Below are 14,740 nucleotides of genomic sequence, written 5' to 3'. Positions count from 1 at the left end.
AGCAGTCTAAGCAGCTCGGAGCCAGCCTGGTAGTGCAGTTGGCTCTGGCTGGCTTCAGGAGCTGCTCGCTGCCATGGCGTCCGCCATTTTGCCTCACCAGAAGTCCCTACATGATGTGTCTTGTGCCGTTGAACCAATCACACAACATTCATTCCCTACTAATAAATCTACAACACTTAAATCCGGGGACATTAACTGAAAATCCAGGGACATTAACTGAAATTAATGGGGACGGATTTTGTCCGGGGACAGATTTGTAAATCCGGGGACTGTCCATGGGAAACAGGGACATCTGGTAACCATAATTTAGTCAGAATCTCCTTTCTTGTAACTTGAAGCCATCATTTCAAGTCCTACCCTCCAGAGCAGGAGAAAAGAAGCTTGCTCCCTCTTTCATGTGACAGCCCTTAAGATATCTGAAGATGGTTATCGTATCTCCTCTCAGTCTCCTCTTTTGCAGGCTAAACATACCCAGCTCCTTCAACCGTTCCTCATAAGGCTTGGTTGATCATCTTGGTTGCCCTCCTTTGCACATGTTCTAGCCTGTCAACATCCTTCTTAAATTGTGGTGCCCAGAATTGGACACAGTACTCTAGGTGTGCTCTGCCCAAGGCCCAATAGAGTGGTACTATTACTTCCCTTGATCTGGACAGTAGACTTCTGTTGATGCAGCCTAGAATAGAGTTAGCCTTTTTTTGGCGTCATATTTATGGTCCTTCTAATATCAGGTTAAGATGCTTCTGTTCAGCCAAGCTCTTACTTTATTGGTCTTTAAGAAGAAATTTTTGTTTCAATGGTTCTTGTGCTTATTTGTGTATTTTAGGCATATTTACTAGGAAATATGCCCCGTTGAAGACTGTGGACCATGCATAGGATTGCATTGTTAATTGTTTTACTGCATTGTTTCTGTTTAACTGGAAATGTGTTGTTTAATATTTCATTTTATTAAATTGTCTTTAAGGTGCTCTGAGCACCTTTAAGTGAAAAATAAATCAGAAAAGTGGAGCAGGAGGAGGATACATAATTCAATTTGCAACTGCGGCAGATTAAGCCCGGTGTGAGAATTTCCTTATTTATATTCCTGTGCTTTGAAGTCTTCATTTTGAATACTTGGAACAGACTTTGTTTTACTTCAATGTATCAGCTTCCCAGGCAGCTGCCTTCTTTAGATAAGTGTGTGTCTTACCTAAGAAACAGGATATGCAGGGATATTGATTAAAAATATATATATTCCAAACCAAGTTATTTTATTTTACTAAGCAGGAATTAATAATAATAATAATTTTACTATTTATACCCTAAAGTACAAAATAAAAAGGAAATTGGTACAGTCACATAGCATCATGGCACTGTTTACATTTTGATAGCAAGCCTTGTCTTTAATATAGGTTACAGAAATAATAAGATGTCTTTCCAGATATGGCTCCCCACCTGTGGAATGCCAACTTCTTTTCGGCGCCAGGTAAAGAATTACCGTATTTTTCGCTCTATAAGACGCACCAGACCACAAGACGCACCTAATTTTTGGAGGAGGAAAACAAGAAAAAAAATATTCTGAATCTCAGAAGCCAGAACAGCAAGATGGATCGCTGCGCAGTGAAAGCAGCATTCCCTCTTGCTGTTCTGGCTTCTTGGATAGCTGCGCAGCCTGCATTCACTCCATAATAATAATAATAATAATAATAATAATAATAATTTATTATTTATACCCCGCCCATCTGGCTGGGTTTCCCCAGCCACTCTGGGCGGCTTCCAAAAGAATATTAAAATACTATGATACATCAAACATTAAAAGCTTCCCTAAACAGGGCTGCCTTCAGATGTCTTCTAAAAGTCTGGTAGTTGTTGTTCTCTTTGACATCTGGTGGGAGGGCGTTCCACAGGGAGGGCGCCACTACCGAGAAGGCCCTCTGCCTGGTTCCCTGTAACTTGGCTTCTCGCGGTGAGGGAACCGCCAGAAGGCCCTCGGTGCTGGACCTCAGTGTCCGGGTAGAACGATGGAGGTGGAGACGCTCCTTCAGGTATACTGGACCGAGGCCGTTTAGGGCTTTAAAGGTCAGCACCAACACTTTGAATTGTGCTCGGAAACGTACTGGGAGCCAATGTAGGTCTTTCAAGACCGGTGTTATATGGTCTCGGCGGCTGTTCCCAGTCACCAGTCTGGCTGCTGCATTCTGGATTAGTTGTAGTTTCCGGGTCACCTTCAAAGGTAGCCCCACGTAGAGCGCATTGCAGTAGTCCAAGCGGGAGATAACCAGAGCATGCACCACTCTGGCGAGGCAGTCCGCGGGCAGATAGGGTCTCAACCTACGTACCAGATGGAGCTGGTACACAGCTGCCCTGGACACGGATTTAACCTGTGCCTCCATGGACAGCTGTGAGTCCAAAATGACTCCCAGGCTGCGCACCTGGTCCTTCAGGGGCACGGTTACCCCATTCAGGACCAGGGAATCCCCCACACCTGCCCGCCTCCTGTCCCCCAGAAACAGTACTTCTGTCTTGTCAGGATTCAACCTCAATCTGTTTGCCGCCATCCATCCTCCAACCGCCTCCAGACACTCACACAGGACCTTCACCGCCTTCACTGGTTCTGATTTAAAGGAGAGGTAGAGCTGGGTGTCATCTGCATACTGATGAACACCCAGTCCAAACCCCCTGATGATCTCTCCCAGCGGCTTCATATAGATATTAAAAAGCATGGGGGAGAGGACAGAACCCTGAGGCACCCCACAAGTGAGAGCCCAAGGGTCTGAACACTAATCCCCCACCACCACTTTCTGAACACGGCCCAGGAGGAAGGAGCGGAACCACTGTATGACAGTGCCCCCAGCTCCCAGCCCCTCAAGACGGTCCAGAAGGATGTTATGGTCGATGGTATCAAACGCCGCTGAGAGATCCAGCAGAACTAGGAAACAGCTCTCACCTTTGTCCCTAGCCCGCCGGAGATCATCAACCAGTGCGACCAAGGCACTTTCAGTCCCGTGATGAGGCCTGAATCCCGATTGGAAGGGATCCAAATGGTCCGCTTCTTCCAGGCGTGCCTGGAGTTGTTCAGCAACCACTCGCTCAATCAATAAGACGCACACACATTTCCCCTTACTTTTTAGGAGGGAAAAAGTGAGTCTTATAGAGCAAAAAATACGGTACCTTTTTCTCCAAGCCTTAGATGGGCTGTGCTGATTCTGTTGTATTGTTAATGTGCTGCACACCTTCCTATGACTGTTCTTGAGATAGAATGCCATTATTATTATTATTATTATTATTATTATTATTATTATTACCCATCCTTGTCCCTGGATGAGTTACAGCAATTTAAAAATTCTGTTTATGTTTCTAAATGTAAGTCATTTGGGGACCTTCTAGGTAGCAAGCAACTAATAAGTTTAATTATTATTAATAGTAATAATAGCAACACGTAAAAAATATATGATGGCATACCAGACCCACAACCACAGAGAATTTTCCCATAAAGATAAAACGGTAAGTTGCAATGCATTTTCCAAATGTTATCACATTTCCTTTTTCATGTCCCAGCCTGATTACAATTAATGCAGCAATTTTCTTTGACTTTGATTAAGCCCCTATTTTTACCATTAAAGCGGGGTAAGTTTAGCAACATTTAGTGGAGACAGATAAAATACAAACAATTGCTACTTTAGAAACCATATGTGGCTAGACGTTACAAAGACGTGCTATCAAAAATCTCAAGTGCTAATTAATTATACTTTCTGATATGTGTTTGGAATAAAGTGGGATTTCACATTTTGCTCGCTTTGAAAAACTGGCTGGTGAGTTTGAAAATAGCCGAGGAACTTCAAGTTGCTTATCTGAAAAGAAGGAATCTTGGCAGAAGCAAGAACTTGCTGGTCTGTCGTGCTAACTGTTTCTCTTTAACAAGGTCAGAATAAGTATTTCAAAGCTTTCATTATTTGTGCAAGAATAGACGTTGTGTCTGGTTTGGGTTTAGGGGATTTGGGTGTCTGAGTTAATCTGACACCTGCTTTGAGGCAGTCTACCATTTTCCTGCCAAACAAGCTGGAAAAACCTGTCACACAACATACAGAACAGCTTACAAAAACAAAGCCTCACCCTGAATATTTATATTTTATTTTTATTTTTTTCAACTTTATATATTTGATTTTCCATAGAAAAATTTACACTCGCACCACAACATATTATATAAAAACAGGATTCTCACGAATCCTCTGAACTTCCCTCCTCCCCTTTGTGGTTCTTTTTGTTAAACCTTTCCTACTGCATCTTTTAATAGTCCAAAATTTTATATCTCCATTATATCCATAGTCCTTGTCAGTGCTTTTTTTCTGGCGGGACGCATACCACTAAACATTTTGTGAATCTTTGTACTTTTGTCCATCTACTGTATTTGTTTTTCTCGATTTGAACTATACAATGGTGATTTTCTTAAGTCAAAATGAGAGTACCCCTAAACATTTTTTTAGGAAAAAAGCACTGGTTCTTGTTACATTACAAGTGTTATTGCAATCCCGCTAACAATTTTAACTGTTTACAGTTGTCTTTAAGGTAAGTTATAAATTTCCCCCATTCCTTATTAAAGTTTTGGTCTTCCTGATTTCTGATTTTTCCAGTCATTTTTGCCATCTCGTCATAGTCCATCAACTTGATCTGCCATTCTTCTCTGGTAGGGACTATGTCTTCTTTCCATCTCCCTCTTTCTCTCTCTCTCTCTTTTACTGAATACTTATATTTTAACTTATAAGAGCCTCTTTCTTCCAAAATGGTTATTATTTATTGACAATAGCTTCCTGGCTTTGTCTTAACCTGCATAACCTAGTTGGATTGTTATTCTACAGGTTAAAGTTTTCCACAGAGATGAGGGACCTGCAGGCACTGCAGAGGTTGATAAACTATGGTTCTTTATCGCCCTTCACTATCAGCCAAGCTGGCTGGGCGCTAATGGGAATTACAATGAAATTGTTATAAGAAAAACTGCTCCCTTTCCCTTATGGGGTATTGCAGAGCCTGTATAGAGTCCTTAAGTGGGTTCCCTATCGGTAGGAGAAAACAGAGGCCAACCAGAGTATATTGAGAAGCAAAGCGGCTAGTAAGCCTGATCTTTATTAAAGGAACTGCTGCAACAGGATCCCCACTCACCATGCACAGTAGAGAGGAGAACCCTGAACAATGGTGCGCAAGCCCTTATATAGACTTTTGAAATTGCCCACCCTGTAGCCCAAGACCCCCCCTCCCTGAAACATCATACATACATCACAGAAGGAGGCGGTCTACAGCAGAAAGCCTGCCTGCCAGTATACCTGATAATGGTCACTGATTGCATTACCTGGGCAGCCTGGCCATTCTTTTGTGATGGTTAATACTTTAGTTCCTGAATCCAGGTCACAGGCTCACCCTATTCATGCACAAATACGCCCTTAAGACAGGATTTGCGAGGAAAAGGACAGTGGGAAGGCTTTCCCCATTTGCCTCCCTTACTGCAGAGCAATATATGTGGTCATTGGGAAAGTCAAAATGGCTTCAGGATTGCTCTCCCATACCATTTCAGACACATGGTTCATATATTTAGATATGTGTGCATTTGTGAATATTTATTCTATATTTGAGACCTTAAAATTCTTATAACAAAATCTAGACGTCCACAGTTCCACCACCTATGTCAATATAGGGATGATATAATAGTGAAGTCCCCCCCCTTAAATGTGTCCATTACTTTCAATATACCTGAAACCACTCTGCCTTTTGAGAGAATGGAGTAAAATATTGAGAAGTAAATAAAAGAAATTTGTCAGGAACAACTAATTAACTGCAAGTCAGAAGGAGACTTCTGGTTTGTTAACTAGGCTGAAGTGACCTAATCATTTGGTCTTTATGGGACTTCCGGGTTGGCGCCATCGCCGAATGGCGGACTCCCTCCGAGCTCCGGAGGGAGCCTGCTCGGCAGGGGCTGGGTCCTACCGCACCGGCGATGCGGGGACCCTTAAAAACCACGGCCATGAGGGCCGTGGACATGGAGACTCGGCTGGCACCGTCAGCGCCCTCCCGACTCGTGAAGGAGCCTTTTTAAAGGCTACGGATCGGGTGCCGGGGAGAAGCGTGGTGCTTTGAGTCCTCTGCTATCCCTGCCGAGCGCAGCCGCATGCCATCCGGCGGAGAGCGCTGACTTCTTCCATTGAAAATTCGGACTTTTTAACAACAACCCGTGAGTAATTTGGAAACTGGGTTTAAAAGGAGGGGGAAAAAAAAGAATTTCCTTTCGATTTGGACACGAGCGGGGGGGGATCCAAAAAGGAAGTCAGTCCCCCCCCCTATTGTAAACCTTCTAAGACAAGGACGGGGAAACCAAGGTCCAAAAAGATTTGTATTGCTGATAAAAACTAAGAATTCCACGATGGGAAATTATAAGAACTGTGCTGGAGGACGAATTGAGGGAGAAGAAACGTAACCCCCCCCCCCCGGGAACCGGGGTGATTGAAGAGAGAGCCTGGTGAAAAGAGTCGGAGATTTTGACAGCTGTCAAAGTAGCTGTCAAAGTCGGAAAGTAGAGAGGATTTTATTATGAGAACTTTGCTGGCTAAATTTGTTACAATTTGCTACAACTTTTTAAAACTTGGATACAAAATGGCGAAAACATGGATAACAATCGGATTTTTGGACTAGAGAAAATAAAGTTACAACAATCCCCCTAGAGGAGTTTCGGGACATTACAAAGATGGTCGTAAGTGGAAAAATACCATTGGAATTTTATAGAACTGGTTATCTTCTGGGAAAGCTGCAAAACGGAAATAATATTTTGTCTACAGGGTGTACAGCTAAAGGAGACAATAGAATTTTCTATTGAAGAAAGGAAGGGACTGAACGCAAGTTTTTGTTCCTGAATAACAATAATCCCTGCAGACTTACTAAGCTTCTGAATTAGAACGTTTCAGCAGCGGAACAAGAGGAAACTGGACTACAATTTGGAAAGAACAATGGGGGGAGCTTTATTAAAAGATCTGAAGCTAAGTGTTTTAAAAAAATAATTATGAAAGGAAAAAAACAAAAAAACAAAAAAACCAGCAAGGAGTTGGGGGAAAATAGGCGATTTATGGATTGTAAGAATTCCAGGCGGATAACATGGTTTGGTGGTCAGGGGGAAATTAAACCGGGGACAGAGGGGGAGAACTAAAATCCAAAGGCTTGTCAATTTCTTTTTTTTGAACTGCTTTTGTTTCATCTATTATATCTTTTATTTCTTATTTCTGATATTTCTATTATGTGGGGTGTCTTTATTATTAAAAAAAAAAGGGAAATTGTGGAATAAAAATGGGGTGGGCCCTGGGAAAGAAATTTTTGGCTTTTTATTAAGGGTATTGATGAGGAGTGTAGAAATTTTAAATTCGAACAATGGTCTAAACAAATTAAGTTTTTAATCAGAATTGAGAGCTTGTGGAGCCAACAATATGAAACAGGAATATGATAGGGGTGGGGGAAGGGGGGAGTCCCAGAAAGTGGATATATGAAAATAAGGTTCTGAATGTATTTTAACTTTTTACTTTCTGTATTTTTGAAAATTTTAATAAACATTATTTAAAAAAAAAAAAAAAAACATTTGGTCTTTATGTCCACCTCCTCAAATACACTTTATCATGATTTCCCCCTCGGCATTTGCTGACACGAAGAGGGAAGTGTTATTTTCTGACACCCATACAAGTACTGTGGGACAGATTGCCAAAAGTTCAATATGTGGGGGATATTTTTGTATCTCAAAGCCTCATTCCACCCATGCAATTCAGCGACGTCGGAAATGTTTTGTGCCCAATTCAATGCGCCATTCGTGCTTGCTTGCTCTGTTTTTACAGTTTGTGACTCCTGACATGGTGGCACTTCTGTCGAGTGGCGCTGAACTTCCTGCCTCGCCGTTTTTCTTGCCTAAATGTTTGCACTTTGCTATCAATGCGATCTGCAGTAACTGTCAGACAGCTGCACTTTGCTTCTCTCAATTAAGAAGAAAATGTAGCTCTAGGGGACGGTGGCCTATCAAGAACGATTAGAAGGCTTTGCCTGAATTCTAAGGAGGGAGCTCCATCAAGCAGTTTATAATAGCTGTAGGGAACTGGCTTGTGTCTGTACAGAGTTCCTTGATAAACAGGCTTCTAAAAGTAGCAGGAGAGCCTTAAGAGTTGATTCTTCTCCAACAGGAACGGAAAATATTACAGCAGGGGTGAGGAACTTGCGGCCTCTCAGAAGTTGTGGGACTACAACTTCTATCATCCCTGATGACTGGCCATGCTACAACTAATTTTAGACTCACAGCTGTCCATGGAGGCACAGGTCAACTCTATGTCCAGGGCAGCTGTATACCAGCTCCATCTGGTACGCCGCCTGAGACCTTACCTGCCTGTGGACTGTCTCACCAGAGTTTTCTCTAGTTATCTCCCACTTGGACTGCTGAAATGTGCTCTGCGTGGGGCTTCCTTTGAAGGTGACCCGGAAACCACAACTAATCCAGAATGCAGCAGCTAGACTGGTGCCTGGGAGTGGCCACCGAGACTATATAACACCGGTCCTGAAAGACCTACATTGGCTCCCAGTACATTTCCAAGCACAATTCAAAGTGTTGGTGCTGACCTTTAAAGCCCTAAACGGCCTCGGTCCAGTATACCTGAAGGAGCGTCTCCAGGAATTCAGTCATAACAGCAGCTAACTATGCTTAGCAGCAGCTGAGCTTCACAAACCAGCTTCAAACTCTTGACTTCAAGATCCTGGTTTGCTGGCACCAAAGAAACCATGGTCAGGTCAATGTGCTAAAACAAACCATGGTTTCATGTTATAGCTGGATATGGGATATCCGAGCACCATTCAAAGTGTTGGTGCTGACCTTTGAAGCCCTAAACAGCCTCAGTCCAGTATACCTGAAGGAGCATCTCCATCCCCTTCGCTCAGCCTGGACATTGAGGTCCAGCTCCAAGGGCCTTCTGGCAGCTCCCTCACTGTGAGAAGTGAGGTTACAGGGAACCAGGCAGAGGGCCTCCTTGGTAGTGGCACCCATCCTGTGGAATGCCCTCCCATCAGATGTCAAGGAAATAAATAACTATACAACTTTTAGAAGACATCTGAAGGCAGCGCTGTATAGGAAATGTGTAATGCTTTGTTATGTTTTTATATATGCTGGAAGCCCAGTCAGCTGAGCGAGGTACAAATAATGATGATGATGATGATGATGATGGATGGGGACTGAGGCAACATCTGCCTCAGATTTCCCAGCTCAGCATGAGAGCTTCAATAGCAGTACTCTCTATTTTTCCATGTAATATGGACTTAGGAGCACTGTTCCTTGGTAGGTTAGTTACTTCCACATCTTAGACAAACTCTTGTGCGAAAGAAATGAACAATTGTTTCTTCTTATAGGTTCTGAACTGGCCATGCCAGAAGCAGATGTTTATGATTGCTCGAGAAATCAGGTTTTAATTGATCATGCCCTCAAATAAATGCAATTTTTTTTTGAATGTGTAAAAAACCACAAGTTTTCCCAACCACCCTTTGTTTGGAAGCTTTTGACACACGTTGCTTGTATGAGAGGAGTACAGTGGTACCTTGGTTTTCAAACGCCTTGGTTCCCAAACGCCAAAAACCCGGAAGTAAGTGTTCTGGTTTTTGAATGTTTTTCGGAAGCTGAACATCTGATGCAGCTGTCGGCTATTGTTTCCGGGGCACCTGTACCAATCAGAAGCTGCACTGTGGTTTTAAAACATTTCAGAAGTCAAACGGACTTCCGGAACGGATTAAGTTTGGTGCTTTTGTTTTTGCTATTTATTTTGCGTTTTTGAGGCTTTTTCGGTTAATTTGTTTTTCTGACTATGTGGAACTAAGTTCAGCTACTGATTGATTGATTGATTGATTGATTGATTGACTGATTGATTGATTGTGTGACTGCGGAAATGGATAAAAGCAAATCCAAACAATGACTAACATCAGTGCAGGTAAGAAAAAAAATACTTTTAATTTTTATAATCTACAATACTGTGTTATTTATTTTATAGTACAGTGCATTGATTATTGCTTTCATTTTATGGATCAATGGTCTCGTTAGATGGTAAAATTCATATTAAATTGCTGTTTTAGGGGTTGTTTTTAAAAGTCTAGAACGGATTTATCCATTTTGCATTACTTTCTATGGGAAAGAGCGCCTTGGTTTAGGAACGGACTTCTGGAATGAATTAAGTTTGAGAACCAAGGTACCACTGTGCTGTTTCTTGTCCATTGTAACTATTCTGAGTTTTCGAACACCTGGTAAAAAAGCTCTTTATCGCCCTCACCTGGTAGTTAATGGAGGAGAAGCTTGGGATCTTCACTGCACATTGCACAGCAATGAGTGACTCACGCATTCTCTGTTTAAAGTGCATATATGCTACCCTCTGTGACCCACATGGGTGGAAATAATCCTGGCACTGATAAACGCCCATGGCTTGTAGGACAACCTGTGGGGGTTTGTGAAAGTGATATTTACCAAGCTGACAAGTTATTTTAATCCTAATGAACAGGAACAAGCCACAAACCTTTTCAAGGCAGATTTGGACATGATGAGAAAGTGGAACGATGTCCAAAAATAAAGGAAGTGCTAAGAATCATACGTACCACAGGCAGGTTACATCTGGAGGGCCATATCTGACCCATCTTAGTTTTAAAATTGATTTTGAAGTTAGGATTTCCAGCTTTTCAGCCAACCACTATAGCTGTGCCCTTCACAGTGCGTTGCAAACATATTGCAGATGATATTTTATCTCCATGCGGTGAGTGAAAAAATTTACCTGCTGATTTGTGAAGATCGAACTACTGCTAAATGGTAACTTTACTCGAATCTATTTATTTGTGAAGCTTCTCTTGGCCCTGGCAAATTATAAGTACAGATAATATCCCATACTCTCAAAAGACACGAAAACATTAAAGAGGTTCTTTCCTTCCAACCATATGTGCTAGGCCGCGTTTAATTTAAACTTACCTCACATGAAATAGCAATGATGCTTGGAAGTGTGTAAACTGCTTTGGGATTTATGTAAACCACGTAGAGGTTTATTGGGGATTAAGCAGCATAGAAAAAGCTGTTTAATAATAAAACCTTGTATTTCAAAGTTTGTGTTGTTGTTTAGTCGTTTAGTCATGTCCGACTCTTTGTCACCCCATGGACCAGAGCACGCCAGGCACTCCTGTCTTCCACTGCCTCCCGCAGTTTGGTCAAACTCATGCTGGTAGCTTCGAGAACACTGTCCAACCATCTCGTCCTCTGTTGTCCCCTTCTCCTTGTGCCCTCCACCTTTCCCAACATCAGGGTCTTTTCCAGGGAGTCTTCTCTTCTCATGAGGTGGCCAAAGTATTGGAGCCTCAGCTTCAGGATCTGTCCTTTCAGTGAGCACTCAGGGCTGATTTCCTTAAGAATGAAGAGGTTTGATCTTCTTGCAGTCCATGGGACTCTCAAAAGTTCAAAGTTATTGAAATACAATTAATCAGCTACCGTAAATATCAGATTGTTAACTTCAGAGTTTAAGTTCAGAACCTGTGGAATCACGGTTTCGCCAAAATCCCGATGTCATCCGATTCACTCAAAAACGGTGCCAAACACCTGCAACACTTGGCAGTGCAAACGTCATGTTTCAGGCACGCCAAAAAATGAGCCCTCAGCACCCTGACCCGCGGATCATGGTTTGACCAACCAAACGTTTTGCCAAACAAACCTTGGAGGGACCTTGTGCCAGAGTTTGGATCCACTTTTGTGTGAATCGGACGATGTTGAGTTTTAAATCTTGACGCCACGGATTAGGGCGTCGAGGTGGTTATTTTGTGGGGCGCTGTGAAACATGTTGTTTTAACCGCTAAGCGTTGCAGTGGGACTCGTGTCGACGTTTGCAGCCGCTTTGGAGAGAATCGAATGACGTCAGAGTTACCATATTTTTCGCCCGATAGGACGCACTTTTCCCCTCCAAAAATGAAGGGGAAATCTGTGTGCTTCCTATGGGGCGAATACAGGCTTTCGCTGAAGCTTGGAGAGCGAGAGGGGTCGGTGCGCACCGATCCCTCTCACTCTCCAGGCTTCAGGAAGCTATCAGCAAGCCTGGGGAGCCCGTGGGACTTCCCGCAGGGCTCCCCACGCTGCGGATAGCAGCCTGCCGCCCGGCGCACGGGGCGCCCTGAATCAGAGCGCCCCTTGCGCCAGGCAGATATCCGCAGCCTGGGGAGCCCTGCGGGAGTTCCCGCAGGGTTCCCCAGGCTGCGGATAGCAGCCTGCTGCACGGAGTGCGGGGCGCGCTGAAGCAGAGCGCCCCGCGCTTCGGGCAGACATCGGCCAGCCCCACAAGCTCGGGGGACAGCGGGGAGGCGCAGCGCCGCCATCCCGCTCTTCCCCGACCTGGTTTTTTGGGGGGAAATAAAGGGGAAATTTTTTTCCTTTATTTCCCCCCCCAAAAAAAAAACTAGGTGCGTCCTATGGGACGGAGCGTCCTATGGGACGAAAAATACGGTAAGTGAAAACTCATCAGTTACAGTTGCAAATGGCAACAAAATGCCTGTGCAAGGAAAAGGAGCAGGTTCGCTCAAGTGTGTTGCAAGTAGAAAAACTGTTTGTAATGAAGTGAGAGATGGAGTTTACTTGCCCGAATTAACAGTTTTTTTTTTTTTAATGATATTTATTGAGATTTCAAAAAATACAAAACTTACACAAAAACAAAAAATAGAAAATACAAAAGCTTACACAAAAAAAATACAAAAATAAAAATAAAAATAAAAGAAAGTAAAAGATACAGAAGAAAAATAATAATAAAGAAGAAAAAACAGAACAAATTCATAATTTTCAGATCCTTAACTGTCATTACCTTCTTTCTTAGACCTCCTCCTCCTCCCTTCCTTTGTATTCTAGTTGTTAATTATCCCAGCAAATCCTTTCCTTTCCATATTTCAAAAAGAAAATAAAACATAAGAGAGATTCTCAACTAATTTAATCCTATCTTTCTATAATAAAATAAACCTTAAAAATTAAAATTTGGGTCTTAACTTTACCAGCTTCTTATGTTCATAATGTTCTTTCATAATTCTTTAACCATCTTTACTAAAGCCAGGTAGTTTCTTCCAACATTTTTCTATCATTCATTTTTCTATCATTCTATCATTCATCAACTTTATAAAACATTCTATTAGTTAAAAAAAGAAAAAAGAGAAAAAAGCATATAAGCAAGTCCAATCTTTATCCAACGTCCCTTCCTCCTGGTGCCCGAATTAACAGTTTGCTGAGTGCCACAACCCTGCCCGAGCGTGGTTTTAATGCAAATTTAAATCACAACAAACGTGCAGTTGCCAAAGGTGGTATTTTGTATGGACAGAATTTTGAAAACAATGGATCGGGGGGGCGGGGCGGGGGGCTTGTGTGCTTTGCTCCGGAATCAGGATTATAGCAGACCTGCAAAAAAGTGGGGCATATAATATTAATTCTTGCAGGCGGGGGTGTGGGGATCTAAATGGATGAACTACTTGTCCTCAATCACTTATATTCCTAGGAGTTTATGGGTGGTGTGTTTTAGCTGGGTATATAAATTTTAAAAAAGAAGAAAAAAGAAAAAGAAGACAAGGTTTGGTGAGAGGAATGGATATGAAACCTTGTAAAGTTGACCTGAATAGTGAAATATCCCAGGTGGGGCTTGGTAGCTTGGGAAGCAGGTGTCTGATGCCTCAGCTGGAGAAGGCTCAGGTGAGGGTCAGATGCCTCGTAAAGCCCAGAGGATATAACAGGAAGACCTGCGTCCTGGCCAGGCCTGTGTCCCATCGTAGGACATAAAATGAGCCCTCAGTGGCCTAACCTGCGGGGTGACAACTTCACCTAAATCCCGACATCGTCCGATTCACTCGAAAACAGTGCCAAACACCTGCAAAAATGAGCTCTCAGAGCCCTAACTCCGCTGTAAACCAGCCCAGATTCATGTGTGCAGCTGGACCGTGTGGTTTCAAATCAGCTCAGCTCTATGTATTCCCCAAAAGGCAAAATTTGGCCTCTTGACACTCAGTTCTATGTATAAACACGGACTGATCCTGCCTGCGGTCACAAACACAACATACATAATGCTGAAAGCACTTTATTAATTGCATCATCCATGTGTCACATATTAATTGTAGGCAAATTAAAGAGGAGAAACAACCTCTGCACTAACGGTCCCTGGAGATCTGCCTTCTAGCTTTCCGAGTGTTTAGCCTGCAAGAGTAACAGCACAATCCTACGCTTATTTACTCAGAAGCAGGTCCCACTGGGCGCAATGATACGTATTCCCAGATAAGTGAATGTAGGCTTGCTGACTTGGGGGGGGGGGGGTAGAGAAGCAGCCATTTGTGGTGAGGGCAACAGCAAGTGAAATGAAGATGACTCAATGGGGAGGAGGGCAGGGCTCCCGCCCCTTTCATCCCCCAGAGGTAGCTGTATTAATCTGTTGCAGTGAAAACAAACAACATGGTGCGGTGCTCCCACTTGTTGGCATCTGTCTATCTGCGGAGACAATGAAGGAGTGTGCCATTGGGGGTGAAGTCAAGCAGTTGGAGAGTTACAGTTCCTGCTGTGGCAGCAGAGACTGATACAGGAGAGACATATTTTGTTGCAGCCGGGGCAGATGAAGGCATCTGGTTGTGCTGCTGCGGATGCAGATTACACTATGGCGTTTCTTCTCTCTGTGCTCCTCTCAGAGGTCATTTCTCCTTGGGTCACTGCTATGGATGCATGCCCGTTTCCAGGGCA

General features: G+C 43.1%; 1 protein-coding gene across 1 annotated transcript in view; it reads left to right on the top strand.

Moving 5' to 3' along the window:
- Positions 1 to 14,740, top strand: part of NEMP2 (nuclear envelope integral membrane protein 2) — an 86,870-nt gene that overhangs the window by 51,387 nt on the left and 20,743 nt on the right. The window lies entirely within an intron of this gene.

The sequence above is a fragment of the Podarcis pityusensis genome (genome assembly GCF_964106645.2).
Source record: "Podarcis pityusensis genome assembly, chromosome: 1".
In the NCBI taxonomy this organism is placed as follows: Eukaryota; Metazoa; Chordata; class Lepidosauria; order Squamata; family Lacertidae; genus Podarcis; species Podarcis pityusensis.
Note: the sequence above shows the minus strand (reverse complement) of the source record. Positions and strands in the feature narration are given on the sequence as shown.